General features: G+C 42.6%; 1 protein-coding gene across 3 annotated transcripts in view; it reads right to left on the reverse strand.

The window, feature by feature from the left end:
• WDFY2 (WD repeat and FYVE domain containing 2) overlaps window positions 1–17296 on the reverse strand; it is a 270983-nt gene that overhangs the window by 108427 nt on the left and 145260 nt on the right. The window lies entirely within an intron of this gene.

The raw sequence follows: 17296 nt of genomic DNA on the forward strand, positions 1-17296 counted from the left end.
CCTGTCAAGCTCAATGACTATCGAGTAGCTCTATTCATGGCTGTGTTCATGTTTAACACCTATATGCAGCCTTACATCCTGCTTGTTTATCTCCTATGTCTCTCTGGGGGAGAGGCAGGGCCCCTGAAATGGCAGGATAACTATCTCATATAAGTACCTCAAGTGCTTTCGTCTTAAAAGGTCTGCTCCACTCCCCCTACTGGAACCAAAGACAATATAGAAGCACTCCCGGTCACCAATTACATCCAAATACCCCCACCTACTAAAAACACCACTAGATGGTCTCCCTTTGGGCCCCACCCTGGGCCCATCTTTCATTCACTCCCATATACAGGGTAAACATTTCCTGGGTTGAAAACTGTACCCATTCTCTTCCCGGCCCATTGACCAAGAGTTTAATTCCTCTAATTACAACAAGGACTTGGTCCAAAAGACTATCTGGAGTCTCGCCGACTCAGATGCTAAAGCCCCAGACAACTGCTTCCAGGCCAATCTGACCAAACAAGTCTGTTGCACAGGGGGGGTCTGCCAAGGGAAGATAATCTGGGAATTTCCCAAGAACTTTTCGTTTGCTCCCTGATTATTGCTTGCCTACTGACCACATGGGGCCTACACCCCCAGGCATGCTCAATTACCTTGAAGCACATTTACAACGCCACAGGAAAGAATACCAAAGCCCTGTGTGCCGAGTGTATCGACCTGAACTTTATGGTCCCCTAGCCCCAAACTTGCAGAGCAATGCTTGGCTCGAGCTAGCTAATACCACCCTCAATAACTGCACCATCACTGCATCTTTATGTGCTACCAATGGATACATCTGGATATATGGATCCAGCTCATACCGAAATAGTAGCAGCCCAGTGCACCACTATCCAGACCAAGGGTGGGCAACTCCTTGCAACAACCCTGTTACGGCCACCTGCCAATGTTTCTGTCCCCATCAGGCACCAGTGTCCACTCATATCAGGCCTCTAACCAAACCTCAAGTTATAGACTAAAGAGAGAACTAGGTTTAATCCTGGCTAGGGCAGGTGTAGCAATAGGGATCCTGGTACCTTAAGAAGGATTTGCCTATCATGAAGCCACCCTCTGTAATCTGACCTTGTCCATAGAAAGTATTGCACAATCCACTGCTTGAGCCATCGAAGATCAACAAAAGAGCACTGACTCGGAGGCGGGGCCAAGATGGCAGACTAGATGGATGCTACCGCGGATCCCTCTTGCAACAAAGACTCGGAAAAACAAGTGAATTGATCACATACATAACAATCTACGAACCCTGAACAACAAACACGGATTTAGAGGTGGAGAACGAACAAATACGGAGAGGCAGCGATTGTTTTCAGAGCCTGGAGCCAGCATACCAGTCAGGTGACCTTCAGCGCCCGATTTGGGGCAAAGCCCAGGGGGGCAGACAGCACAAACAAGGGGCCTAGCCCTAGCCCCCGAACTCATTCCGGGAGGGGGCCCAGCCGGTTCGCGTGGGCGACTTGGCAGCGCAGCTGGTGGGAAAAGTCCCTGGGAGGCAGTGACTGGTCTTGGAGCGGGGAGAGCAGCGTCCCAGCCGGGGAGCCGTCCCGCCGGGATTTAGGAGGGGAGCGGGCGCGGGGAGCTGCTCCACCCCCTGAACTAACCACGGGAGGGGGCCCAGCCGGTTCGCGCAGGCGGCGTGGCAGCGCAGACGGTGGGAGGAGTCCCCGGGAGGCAGTGACTGGTCTTGGAGCGGGGAGAGCAGCGTCCCAGCCGGGGAGCCGTCCCGCTGGGATTTTGGCGGGGCGCGAGCGCGGGGAGCAGCTCCACCCCCCTGAACTGACCCGGGGGGGCCCCAGGCAGTTCGCACTGGCGGAGTGGCGACGCAGCCAGTGGGAGAAGGCCCCGGGAGACAGTGACGGGTCTTGGAGTGGGGAGAGTGGCGTCCCAGCCAGGACACGCGGTCGCGGTGTAGGCGCGGGGAGCTGCTCCGCTCGCCTGAGCTGACCCCGGGGGGCAGCCCAACCGGTTCGCCGGGGCGGCACGGCTACACAGTAGGCGAGACGGGGAGTCCCCGGGAGGCAGCGACTGATATTGGAGTCGGGAGTGCACCGCCCCAGGCTGGCAGCTGAGGATCTGACCGTGACTGCAGTGGGCCAGACCCCCCGGGGGCAATCTCCACACAGACAGCACACATAGGCGAGGCGCCCCGCGGAAATCTCAGATATAATAGTCATTCCAAGCAAGACAAGCAACTCTGGCTATATTCTGAGGTGCTACTCTCCTAACTCTCTGATCCCTCCCCCACCCTCCCAAGGCAGCTTCATTAACATCCAAATAGCCTGAGCCAGAGGGAGAACTCTGATAGGGATCTGACTGCATTTTTTTCTAGCAGATTTTCTGAAAAAACTAGTTTCCCAGTGATGGCTCAGAGACAGCAGTCCATATCAAACCACATAAAGAAGCAGACCATGACAGCTTCTACAACCCCCCAAACAAAAGAATCAAAATCTTTCCCAAATGAAGATACAATCCTGGAATTATCAGATACAGAATATAAAAAACTAATTTACAGAATGCTTCAAGACATCACAAACGAAATAAGGCAAACTGCAGAAAAAGCCAAGGAACACACCGATAAAACTGTTGAAGAACTCAAAAAGATTATTCAAGAACATAGTGGAAAAATTAATAAGTTGCAAGAATCCATAGAGAGACAGCATGTAGAAATCCAAAAGATTAACAATAAAATTACAGAATTAGACAACGCAATAGGAAGTCAGAGGAGCAGACTCGAGCAATTAGAATGCAGACTGGGAAATCTGGAGGACCAGGGAATTAACACCAACATAGCTGAAAAAAAATCAGATAAAAGAATTTAAAAAAATGAAGAAACCCTAAGAATCACATGGGACTCTATCAAGAAGGATAACTTGCGGGTGATTGGAGTCCCAGAACAGGGAAGGGGGACAGAAAACACAGAGAAAATAGCTGAAGAACTCATGACACAAAACTTCCCTGACATCATGAAAGACGAAAGGATATCTGTACAAGATGCTCATCGAACCCCATTTAAGATTGATCCAAAAAGAAAAACACCAAGACATATTATCATCAAACTCGCCAAAACCAAAGATAAACAGAAAATTTTAAAAGCAGCCAGGGAGAAAAGAAAGGTTTCCTTCAAGGGAGAATCAGTAAGTTCAGACTACTCAGCAGAAACCATGCAGGCAAGAAGGCAATGGGATGACATATACAGAGCACTGAAGGAGAAAAACTGCCAGCCAAGGATCATATATGCAGCAAAACTCTCTCTGAAACATGAAGGCGAAATTAAGATATTTACAGATAAACACAAGTTTAGAGAATTTGCAAAAACCAAACCAAAGCTACAAGAAATACTAAAGGATACTGTTTGGTCAGAAAACCAATAATATCAGATACCAGCACAATACAAGGTCACAAACAGAATGTCCTGATATCAACTCAAACAGGGAAATCACAAAAACAAAAAAATTAAGATTAATTAAAAATAAATAAATAAAATGACAATACACATAACAGGGAATCATGGAAGTCAATAGATAAAAGATCACAATAATCAAAAAGAGGGACTAAATACAGGAGGCATTGAACTGCCAGATGGAGAGTGATACAAGGCGATATAGAACGATACAAGTTAAGTTTTTACTTAGAAAAATAGGGGTAAATAATAAGGTAACCACAAAAAGGTATAACAACTCTATAACTCAAGAAAAACGTAACGACTCATCTAACATAAAGTCAAACACTATGAAAATGAGGATCTCACAATTTACTAAGAAAAATGTCTCAGCACAAAAAAGTATGTGGAAAAATGAAATTGCCAACAACACACATGAAAAGGCGTCAAAATGACAACACTAAAAACTTATTTCTCTATAATTACGCTGAATGTAAATGGAGTAAATGCACCAATAAAGAGACAGAGAGTCACGGACTGGATAAAGAAACACGATCCATCTATATGCCGCCTACAAGAGACACACCTTAGACTTAGAGACACAACCAAACTAAAACTCAAAGGATGGAAAAAAATATATCAAGCAAATAATAAGCAAAAAAGAAGAGGAGTAGCAATATTAATTTCTGACAAAATAGACTTTAGACTTAAATCCACCACAAAGGATAAAGAAGGACGCTGTATAATGATAAAAGGGACAATTGATCAGGAAGACTTAACCATATTAAATATTTATGCACCCAATGACAGGGCTGCAAGATACATAAATCAAATTTTAACAGAACTGAAAGGTGAGATAGACACCTCCACAATTATAGTAGGAGACTTCAACACACCACTTTCGGAGAAGGACAGGACATCCAGTAAGAAGCTCAATAGAGACATGGAAGACCTAATTACAACAATCAACCAACTTGACCTCATTGACTTATACAGAACTCTCCACCCAACTGCTGCAAAGTATACTTTTTTTTCTAGCGCACATGGAACATTCTCTGGAATAGACCACATATTAGGTCATAAAACAAACCTTTGCAGAGTCCAAAACATCGAAATATTACAAAGCATCTTCTCAGACCACAAGGCAATAAAAGTAGAAATCAATAACAGAAAAACTAGGGAAAAGAAATCAAATACTTGGAAAATGAACAATACCCTCCTGAAAAAAGACTGGGTTATAGAAGACATCAAGGAGGGAATAAGGAAATTCATAGAATGCAACGAGAAGGAAAATACTTCCTATCAAAACCTCTGGGACACAGCAAAAGCAGTGCTCTGAGGCCAATTTATATCAATAAATACACACATCCAAAAAGAAGAGCCAAAATCAGAGAACTGGCCCTACAACTTGAACAAATAGAAAGTGAGCAACAAAAGAACCCATCAGGCACCAGAAGAAAACAAATAATAAAAATTAGAGCTGAACTAAATGAATTAGAGAACAGAAAAACAATTGAAAGAATTAACAAAGCCAAAAGCTGGTTCTTCGAAAAAATTAACAAAATTGATAAACCATTGGCTAGACTGACTAAAGAAATACAGGAAAGGAAACAAATAACCTGAATAAGAAATGAGAAGGACCACATCACAACAGAACCAACTGAAATTAAAAGAATCATTTCAGATTACTACGAAAAACTGTACGCTAACAAATTTGAAAATCTAGAAGAAATGGATGAATTCTTGGAAAAACACTACCTACCTAAACTAACGCATTCAGAAGTAGAACAACTAAATAGACCCATAACAAAAAGAGATTGAAACGGTAATCAAAAAACTTCCAAAAAAAAAAAAAAAAAAAGCCCTGGCCCGGACGGCTTCACTGCAGAGTTCTAACAAACTTTCAGAGAAGAGTTAACACCACTACTACTGAAGGTATTTCAAAGCACAGAAAAGGACGGAATACTACCCATCTCATTCTATGAAGCCACCATCTCCCTGATACCAAAACCAGGTAAAGACATTACAAAAAAAGAAAATTACAGACCTATATCCCTCAGGAACATAGATGCAAAAATCCTCAACAAAATTCTAGCCAATAGAATCCAACAACACATCAAAAAAATAATTCACCCTGATCAAGTGGGATTTATACCAGGTATGCAAGGCTGGTTTAATATCAGAAAAACCATTAATGTAATCCATCACATAAATAAAACAAAACATAAAAACCACATGATCTATCAATTGATGCAGAAAAGGCATTTGACAAAGTCCAACACCCATTTATGATAAAAACTCTTACCAAAATAGGAATTGAAGGAAAATTCCTCAACATAATAAAGGGCATCTATGCAAAGCCAACAGCCAATATCACTCTAAATGGAGAGAACCTGAAAGCATTTCCCTTGAGAACGGGAACCAGACAAGGATGCCCTTTATCACTGCTCTTATTCAACATCGTACTTGAAGTCCTAGCCAGGGCAATTAGGCTAGATAAAGAAATAAAGGGTATCCAGATCGGCAAGGAGGAAGTAAAGTTATCACTATTTGCAGATGACATGATTATATACACAGAAAACCCTAAGGAATCCTCCAGAAAACTACTGAAACTAATAGAAGAGTTTGGCAGAGTCTCAGGTTATAAAAATAAACACACAAAAATCACTTGGATTCCTCTACATCAACAAAAAGAACATAGAAGAGGAAATAACCAAATCAATAGCATTCACAGTAGCCCCCAAGAAGATAAAATACTTAGGAATAAATCTTACCAACGATGTAAAAGACCTATACAAAGAAAACTACAAAGCTCTACTACAAGAAATTCAAAAGGACATACTTAGGTGGATAAACATACCTTGCTCATGGATAGGAAGACTTAACATAGTAAAAATGTCTATTCTACCAAAAGCCATCTATACATATAATGCACTTCTGATCCAAATTCCAATGTCGTATTTTAAGGGGACAGAGAAACAAATCACCAATTTCATATGGAAGGGAAAGAAGCCCTGGATAAGCAAAGCATTACTGAAAAAGAAGAAGAAAGTGGGAGGCCTCACTCTACCTGATTTCAGAACCTATTATACAGCCACAGTAGTCAAAACACCCTGGTACTGGTACAACAACAGGCACATAGACCAATGGAACAGAATTGAGAACCCAGATATAAATCCATCCACGTATGAGCAGCTGATATTTGACAAAGGCCCAGTGTCAGTTAATTGGGGAAAAGATAGTCTTTTCAACAAATGGTGCTGGCATAACTGGATATCCATTTGCAGAAGAATGAAACAGGACCCATACCTCACACCAAGCACAAAAACTAACTCCAAGTGGATCAAAGACGTAAACATGAAGACTAAAACGATAAAGATCATGGAAGAAAAAATAGGGACAACCTTAGGAGCCCTAATACAAGGCATAAACAGGATACAAAACATTACCAAAAATGACAAAGAGAAACCCGATAACTGGGAGCTCCTAAAAATCAAACATCTATGCTCATCTAAAGACTTCACTAAAAGAGTAAAAAGACCACCTACAGACTGGGAAAGAATTTTCAGCTATGACATTTCAGACCAGCGCCTGATCTCTAAAATCTACATGATTCTGTCAAAACTCAACCACAAAAAGACAAACAACCCAATCAAGAAGTGGGCAAAGGATATGAACACACATTTCACTAAAGAAGATATTCAGGCAGCCAACAGATACATGAGAAAATGCTCTCGATCATTAGCCATGAGAGAAATGCAAATTAAAACTACGATGAGATTCCATCTCACACCAACAAGGCTGGCATTAATCCAAAAAATACAAAATAATAAATGTTGGAGAGGCTGCAGAGAGATTGGAACCCTTATTCACTGCTGGTGGGAATGTAAAATGGTACAACCACTTTGGAAATCTACCTGGCATTATCTTAAACAGTTAGAAATAGAACTACCATACAACCCAGAAATCCCACTCCTCAGAATATACCCTAGAGATACAAGAGCCTTTACACAAACAGATATATGCACACCCATGTTTATTGCAGCTCTGTTTACAATAGCAAAAAGCTGGAAGCAACCAAGGTGTCCATCAACGGATGAATGGGTAAATAAATTGTGGTATATTCACACAATGGAATACTACGCATCGATAAAGAACAGTGACGAATCTCTGAAACATTTCATAACATGGACGAACCTGGAAGGCATTATGCTGAGCGAAATCAGTCAGAGGCAAAAGGACAAATATTGTATAAGACCACTATTATAAGATCTTGAGAAATAGTAAAAACTGAGAAGAACACATACTTTCGTGGTTACGAAGAGGGGAGGGAGGCAGGGAGGGAGAGGGTTTTTTATTGACTAATCAGTAGATAAGAACTGCTTTGGGTGAAGGGAAAGACAACACTGAATACATGGACGGTCAGCTCAATTGGACTGGACCAAAAGCAAAGAAGTTTCCGGAATAAAATGAATGCTTCAAAGGTCAGCGGAGCAGGGGTGGGGGTTGGGGAAAATGGTTTGAGGGGACTTCTAAGTCAATTGGCAAAATAATTCTATTATGAAAACATTCTGCATCCCACTTTGAAATGTGGCATCTGGGGTCTTCAAGGCTAACAAGTGGCCATCTAAGATGCATCAATTGGTCTCAACCCACCTGGAGCAAAGGAAAATGAAGAACACCAAGGTCACATGACAACTAGGAGCCCAAGAGACAGAAAGGGCCACATGAACCAGAGACCTACATCACCCTGAGACCAGAAGAACTAGTTGGTGCCCGGCCACAATCGATGACTGCCCTGACAGGGAGCACAACAGAGAACTCCTGAGGGAACAGGAGATCAGTGGGATGCAGACCCCAAATTCGCATAAAAAGACCATACTTAATGGTCTGACTGAGACTATAGGAGTCCCGGCGGCCATGCTCCCCAGACCTTCTGTTGGCACAGGACAGGAACCATCCCCGAAGACAACTCATCAGACATTAAAGGGACTGGTCATCGGGTGGGAGAGAGATGCTGATGAAGAGTGAGCTAAGTATATCAGGTGGACACTTGAGAGTGTGTTGGCAGCTCTTGTCTGCAGGGGGGATAGTAGGATAGAGAGAGAGGGAAGCTGGCAAAATTGTCACGAAAGGAGAGGCTGAAAGGGCTGACTCAATAGGGGAAGAGCAGGTGGGAGTACGGAGTAAGATGTATGTAAACTTATATGTGACAGACTGATTGGATTTGTAAACGTTCACTTGAAGCTTAATAAAAGTTAATAAAAAAAAAAAAGTAAGTCTGGGGGATGGAAAATGATACTGGTGAAGAGCGAGCTTCTTGGATCAAGTGGACACATGAAACTATGTTGGCATCTCCTGTCTGTAGGGGGGATGAGAGGCCAGAGGGGGCCAGAAGTTACCCGAATGAACACGAGGAGAGAAAGTGTAGGGAAGAATTGTGCTGTCTCATTGGAGGGAGAGCAATTAAGAGTGTATGGCAAGGTATATGTAAATTTTTGTATGAGACTGACCTGATCTGTAAACTTTCACTTAGAACACAATTAAAAAAAAAAAAGGGAAAGATTAGTCCAAAGGACTAATGGGCCACATCTACCATGGCCTCTACCAGACTGAGTCCAGTACAACTAGATAGTGCCCGGCTACCACCACTGACTGCTCTGACAGGGATCACAATAGAGGGTCCTGGACAGAGCTGGAGAAAAAGTAGAACAAAATTCTAACCCCACACTTGCTGGCCTGACAGAGACTGGAGAAACCCTGAGAGTATGACCCCCAGATACCCTTTCAGCTCAGTAATGAGGCCACTCCTGAGGTTGACCCTTCAGCCAAAGATTGAGCAGACCCATGGAACCAAACAAGACTTAAGGGGTGCACCAGCCCTGGAGCGGGGACTGGAAGGTAGAAAGGAATAGGAAAGCTGGTAATAGGGAACCCAGGGTTGAGAATGGAGAGTGCTGACATGTTGCGGGGTTGTTAACCAATGTCATACAACAATGTGTGTACTAACTGTTGGATGAGAAACTAATTTGTTCTGTAAACCATCTAAAGTTCAAAAAGATAAAAAAAAAAAAAGTTTGCGAGCTTCTGTTACAACTATATCACTTTAAAGATTTGATCATCAAAAGAGAGAGCAAAAATATTTAGTTCTACTGAAACACTATATATTTAGACGTGAGTTGTGTGCTACAGTTATTTATGTTATTTAGAGATAGAAATTAAGAACAATATTAACCAAACTACACGAACCAGAGCAAATGCAAACTTCTTTTTAAAAAACAACTTTGATTTGGAAATAAATTTGGTGATGGTTACACAAAAGTGTGAATGTAATTAATGCCGCAGAAATATACACTTAAAAATGATTAAAATGGCAAATTTTATATGTATTTTACTACAATAAAAAATGTACAGAAAAAAAAAAAAAAGAGCATTGACTCTGGAGAGGGTGGTCTTAGACCATCATATAGCTCTGGACTATTTGCTAGCTGAACCAGGGGCATTTGGACAGTAGCCAACAGCTCTTGCTATACTTATGTTAACACCTCTCGAGATGTGGAGATAAATGTGAAAAAGATTTATGAGAAAGCTAAGTGGCTACACAATTTCAACCAAGGCCCAACTTCACAAGATGTCTGGGATATAGTAAAGTCAGCAACCCTGAGCCTAACATCGTTTCCTCCCCTTCTAGGACCCTTGGTTATGGTCATCCTGCTACTTGTATTCAGGCCTTGTTTGTTTAACTTTTTAGTAAAGTTTGTATCTTCTAGGTTTCACAACTTCCACCTGCAGATGATGCTACCACAGGGATATTACCTTATCTCCCCTGAACAGGTTCTGGCTAGAGTCCAGTTCTATGCCAACACCCCTAGCCAGCAGGAAAAAGTTACAGAAGACGAGACCTTCAGCCCTAAACCCTCTCAAGAATAAAAGAGATCTGTTAGTGGGGGACTGAAGCCACCACAAAGGCTTCCTCCACTCCACTGAGGCTTCCCCCATTGCGGCCCACCAAGCCGTGATTTCTAACTATGGCTTGGCCAGAAAACACTTTGGCCCTAACCTCGATTTGAATTTGGTGCTGGAATCCTGCACATCCACAAACCACAATCTTGGCGCATGCACAGGACCTGAGGAGCTGTGGCCCTGAACTTGACCCTGGAGCTGGACATTGCCTGAGAGGAAGGTATTTTCCAGCATGGTGCCCAAGCCCATTTGCAAAGCAAAAGGTCCCTTCCTCTGCAACATGACTCAGTACCTGGATCTCCTAATTTGGGTGTGGGAGGTCTCAGGGTTTCAGATTTCGGGCACCAATCCCTGCCCTTGGGGGCTCAAGGACATAAAAGCTCCCAGTTCCCCTGGGGCAGGGAGCTCATGGTCTTTCGGCTATTAGGCCCCACATTGCTCCTTGTTTGTGCAAACAACAAATTCCCACTTTCAGTTTCCCCTGCAACTGGTGGTGTGGCGTCTGTCTTATTTTGATCGGTTAATAGGACAGGACAAGAACTTGCATTTGGTTACACTAGGTCAATAGGAAAATAATGAGGTTTTTTTTATGTTAACTTTTTCTAACCATGGTCTTTGTGCTAAAATGTTATAATTATCTTTTTCTAGATTTAAGCCCACAAATATTCAGTCTTGAACATTATTTGTACAAATAAATATGAATACAGAAAGACATAAAGGAAAAAGAAAGGAAGCATTAACATGTAAAACCCAATTCACTAGCCCAAAATGGTACCCCAAGAAACATAATGCTTTTAAAACTATGATTAAAAAAAATTATCTTTAAACTTAGGGTGGCAAATAATTATGTAAAAATTACTTTCTTTAATTTCAGGTAAAATTATTAACCTTATCAAAAAGTAAAGTCCATTTATTCCTAAAATGAACAGAACTCCTGCTATAAAGATAATAATTACATTTGTTGAAGATTAAATGAGTGCCAGTGCCTTCACATAAGTTATCTCACGTAAACCTCACAACAACCCCACAAGGGGCAAATTGTCATCTCCAATCTACAGTGAGTCAACTGAGGCTTATGCAAAGCTAAGCAATTTGTCCATGGCTATCCAACTAATCCAACTAAAGGAAACCCTGGTGGCATAGTGGTTAAGTGCTACAGCTGCTTATCTATGTTTTCTTTGATCTCTCACCTAGTCTCTTAAAAAACAAAAACCAAACCCAGTGCCATCAAGTTGATTCCGACTCATAGCGACCCTACACGACAGAGTAGAACTGCCCCATAGAGTTTCCAAGGAGCACCTGGCGGATTTAAACTGCCGACCCTTCGGTAAGCAGGTGTAGCACTTAACCACTACACCACCAGGGTTTCCACCTAGTCTCTTGGAGAGCCCTAAATATTAGTCTTTTGAATTCCATATCAGGTACTTTCATTGCCTTTTCTTCTACCAGAAGGTCATCTTCTGATACTTTATTTTGGCCACTTGCTGGAGTCATCTTTTCCTGTTTTTTAAAAATATATTTTGATACTGTCTGCTGTTTCCAAGACATTAAGCTATTATTTTTTCTTTACTGACTATATGTTTGTTTCATCCTGCTTTTTTATTTTGTTTTTATATGTTGCAGTGGGTGGGCCAGGCATGCTTTACTGCTTGTCTGTCTGTGGGCACGACAGCTCTCGAGAACTTGTCTGGGTGGGCTGGGCTGCAGCAGGCAGGGCAAGCCCGCTTTGCTGTACACTGACTGGTTTGGCAAGGTGGCTGAGGATGGACTGAGCTGGCACTGTCTGACCCCAGCTGTTGGCCTGGGAATGCGGGAGCGTTCACAGCCCCTCACCAGATAGGCGGGGGTGTTGATCAGGAAGTGGTACAGGCTTGCTTTCCAGTGTTCAGTAGCTGGACGAGTGGCAGGAGAGGAGGGGCAATGCAAGCCCAGCATGGCAGTGGACCTGAGGCAGGGAAACTCTCTCTGTGGTGGCATGGTAGAGGTTTGATGGGCCAGGGTGCTGGCAGGAAGGGGAGGACGTGACGTATGGAGCTATGTGGGAGGTAGAAAGCAGCAGGCTGGTGGCTATCTAACCACGGCAGTGCAGTGTGGTTCAGCTGGAGGGGACAGAAGTGGTGTGCACGGCTAGATGCGAAGGAGAAAGGAAAAAATGGCATGACAGGTGGGGGTGGGTGGGACCCAGGGTGGCGAAAGGCCAGCAGTTCTCTACCTGTAGCAGTGCAGGGAGGCCATGCAGGAAAGGGTAGAGGTGGCATACAGGTCTAGGTCGAAGGGAGAAAGAAAAGGAGGAAAAGGGAAAGACAAAAGGTACAGCAGGAGCTTGTTGGCAATGTGGCGCAGACCAGGGGTGACAGCAGGCTGGTAGTTCTCTAGGCAAGCAGCGTGACATGTCCCAGGAAGGGGGTGGGGGTAGCATATGGGGCAAAGGGGGAGGGATGGGAAAGCATGTTTCTCTGGTTACTGGGTTCTCTATTTCCTGCTGGGAGCTCTGTGAAGTTCCTTTCCCATAACCCTGTCCAGGGTCGTTGGCAGGGGACTTTAACTGTTCTCTCTCCTTGTTCTCTGTTTCCCTTCAGCTTCTTCTTCCATTCAGTGTTTGATCTAGTTCTTTATCCCTTCATTTGATGTTTAGGGTTCCAGGATTGACATTTGTATCTGTTTTTACTTAGTTTTGGGGCCTTTGCTGCAGACGGACCTCATGGTGTGTCTGTCTAGGGTATCATGTTGACTCTACCTCTCCAGAAGGCTTTTCCAACTACAATTCATGATCCAGAAACCATAAAGAAAAGGCTGATCCAACCAAATAAAAACAAAAAAGCCAGGATCGCCTCTTTGTCCAGACTTGCCACACTGTTCAGGGGAGTCTGGGGGACAGATGCACTCAGATGGAGCTTCCTGAAACATCTGCAGCTTGGTCAGTCCATCCAATTTCTCATGCAGCAGGTACTCCAGGTGCTGTTCTGCCCAGGCAGCCAGGGTACTGGGCAGACGTGTGTGCTGCAGCAGCTCCCACTCCTTGAGCACCACTGCCTGGCCCTGCAGTGCAGCAACCTGGGTGCCTAGCAGCAGGCAGGTGGCCCCTGAACCTACAGAAAGCAGCAGGCATAGTGCACTCACTGCTTGGGCCCCAGTCAACAACGTGGTAAGTCCCCTATCTCTGCCATCCACCCAGCCACTCTTCTGCATATCACTGCTGCATTTGCCTGAGCTCATGGTCCAAGTGTTTTTTTTCCCCTTCCACTCATTCTTCCTGAAATAATACCTAATTTTCCTATCTTTATTGAATCAAATCCTAACCAGTCTTCTAAATCCAACCAGTCTCCGTGGAGCTGTTCCAGACCATTCTTTCCCACTCTCTTCTGACCTCATTGCCTTGTCAACATCATCATTGACATATCTCTTATACCACTACTTTTGCTGTCTTTTTCTCCCCGCCCCAAGTTTTTGTTACTTATTTCATAACTTCATTTTTCATGGTATCCTCAACTGGATTATAAAATCTTTGAGAGCAGCAGCCACACATTAGCACTGAGAATGATCTTTCGCACATAGATGATATTTAAACATTTGTTGATTGGCTAGAATACCTCAGGCATAAGAGAGAAAAATTTACACTCCTACTTCATGAATGGCAGTTAGCACAATCTGACTGACTACCTTCAATATTAAAATGGAAGACATGTCTCAACACTTAAGATGAAATAAACTATTGGCATAAATTTTACCCGTTCAGAAGGTAATTATGTTGTGAAAGACATTGTTAAAAACAACAACAACGATCTGTTGCCATCAAGTCAATTCTGACTCACAGTGACCCTACAGGACAGAGTAAAACTGCCTCCATAGAGTTTCCAAGGAGCAGCTGGTGGATTCGAAATGCTGACCTTTTGGTTAGCTGGTGTAGCCCTTAACCACTATGCCAACAGGGTTTCCTTAGTAACAACAGAATTGTATAAATAAACTGTCAGAATTTACGCAGGTGTTTATTATAATCAGCTATGTTAAATAATAAGAAATAACGTTTGTACTTTAGTCAGCAATGTATTTAACAAATTATTCACAGAGTTCTTAATATGTACCAGGAAACTCACTAGGAACCAGTGCGGAAAAGTGACGAATAAGGCTGGACTAGTCCTCAGCAGCCAACACTTTAATGGAGGAGAATCACTTGAAAACTTTTTACAAAAGCAATATTAAATAGGCAATACAATACAGCTAATGTACTGAGTAAGAGTCCCTGGGTAGCGCCAACAGTTAAACGCCCGACTACCAGCTGAAAGGTTGGCAGTTCACACACCCAGAGGCCTCGGAAGACAGGCCTGGCAATCTGCTTCTGAAAGGTCATAGCGAAAACCCTACGGACACACTCAGTGGCAACTAACACCACCACAACCAACAACAACAACATACTGAATACTGTGTCATTAATTTCAATTGGTAGGGCTCAGGAATCATATGTAAAAGAAAGAAAAATGGAAAAGATAACATTTGAAGTAGGCTATGAAAGATAATTAGGATTTTGATAGTCCAAAGATGGGAGAAGGGAGTTCTGGACTATACAATTAGAAAGAGCAAATGGTAGAGGTATAAAAATACTCCCTCACCCCATCTTTAGCTACTAGTAGGTGATCCTACTTGCTACTTCACGGAGAAAAATTAAAGGCCATTCCGCTCCTACATCTTGAAATTTAACTATGTTTCTGTCCTTCCTATTTCAAATGGATTGAAGTGTCCCAAATTCTTTCTCAAAGCTAAACTCTCCGGACCTTCTTGCCGTTTGCCTCTTATTGGATCATGTTCTAGTCATCGCCCTCTGTCTTCTTCCCTTTGTGGCCAGGTTTTTTAAAGAACCGTCTATGCCTGCTTTCTCTACTTCATCTTTAGTTTATTCCTCAATTATATAATCTCTTGAACTTTTCATGTATTTTAATACATTTAAAAAAGTATTCTTTTTAAACCAAAGAGAAATAAAAATTCACCTTCTGATTTCATTCTTTGTTTTAAAATAAGCTAAGCAGTATTTCTTCCTAAAACTTATTTACTATATTCAGAGAATAGAGAAAGTTTGATCTCTAAAAAAGATCTCCCATCTCTGGAAAGTAAACTCCCACAGAGTGGAAGCTCTGTACACATGTTCTCTGTGAACACCCTGTTATTGTAGTGACCACAGAGAATTCTGATCCTTAGATAATGGCTGAACACTGTTTTTTCAATGTATCTTTCCCTAACTTAGAGCTCTTTATAATTCTTCAGATGAGAAAAGGCAGAGTACTCAATCCATTTTCTTCAGCAATAGAGAAGGCACTTTTAAAGAAACTATCTCTTTTTATCTCATACAAGTCGGGGCACTCAGTCTTTCTCAGCAGATCAGGGTAAGGTAGGTTTGCTATCTCAACACTGTACTGACACCTAGAGAAGCACCTGAGCCCCATCCCTGATTTATATTCTGGTTCTCTGACAGTCTCTTTTACTAAAGGACACTGGCTACAGTGGTTTCTCCTCTTATATACAACAGTTAGAATGCTCCATAACTTTTATTTTGCTCATGTTTCTTGTTTCCAAAGCCATACTTGTCAACAACCCATTTACCACCTTTACTGATGTCAAAAGAGCAAAGTCCTACCCATATGTGACAGCCACATAAGTGCTTTCATGGAGATTGAGTGTCACACACACAATGCCATGAACTGTTGAGCAATATGTGGATTTCAGGCCATCTTTTCACATTTCCTTTGTAATGAACACTTCAATTCATTCAATAATCCAATTATTTCCCTATTTCTTTTAAAAATACATTTATCCCACCTCCCCTCCTTTTTTAAATGGATCACCTCAAACTAGACAAAGATCCATATCATAAATTTCTCTTCTGTCCTCCTAAGGAAAAATTTACAGACCTATCAAACGCTCTGGATGTTACAAGAATTATATAAATACTTGATAATTAAAAATATAAGAACATTGTTACAATTTCCTTAAAGGTTACCAAATTGATGTTTTGACTAAAGAATCAAATAGAAAATTTCAGGTCCACCTCTAACAGTTGTAGGAGCCAGGGCAAGAGTACACATGGAGGCCCACATTCGATATGTCTAAATATTTAAAAGTTATAAATCAAGTTAACAAACTGTTAAACAAAATATGGTCTCTAATCTTGACAAGATTGGAAAGCCAGCTCAAATGTGGAATTCTTAGACTCCTTAAAGTTGCAAGTCATACTGTGATGACATGAGGACCAGCCCACCCCTTCTCCTCCTATTCCCCAGATCCATCCCACCCACCTCAAACCACTGCCCCTTGGCCGTCCTTCAGGCCTAAGAGACTGGTGGCTTCTTCTATGTTGTTAAGGACAGACCCAGGTAAAAGACCCTGGAAGCCGGCTCTGAGCTGTTTTGGGGCAGGGAATTCCAGAGTCCCAGGACTCAGGGCATGGAGGGTGGGGGGTAAATGACTGGGCTAGGCACATCCCCTTGGCCCCTCAGATCCTTCACCTTACGGAGAAGTGTGGCCATAGTAACAACAACAAAAAACCATTGCCGTTGAGTTGATTTCAACTCAAGTGGCCCTACAGGACAAAGGAGAACTACCCCATAGGGTTCCAAAGCTGTAATTTTTATTGAAGCAGACTGCCACATCTTTCTTCCTAGGAGTGGCTGGTGGGTTCAAACTGCCAACCTTTCAGTTAGCAGCCGAGCTCTTAATCACTGTGTTACCAAGGCTCTATGGCCATAATAACCAAAAAAATAAAGAAACAAACCCACTGCCGTCGAGTAGAACCCTCTAAATCACAGGGCCCCTCTAGCCCAGGAATGAAGTCAGTACTGGATAATTTACCAAATAGAGAATTTGCCAGATCAGTCTTATTAGCAGCTAATGTAATACTTTAAATTAAATTAAAACCTAAAATTCCAATCTACA

The sequence above is a fragment of the Elephas maximus genome, chromosome 14, assembly GCF_024166365.1.
Source record: "Elephas maximus indicus isolate mEleMax1 chromosome 14, mEleMax1 primary haplotype, whole genome shotgun sequence".
NCBI classification, from domain to species: domain Eukaryota; kingdom Metazoa; phylum Chordata; class Mammalia; order Proboscidea; family Elephantidae; genus Elephas; species Elephas maximus.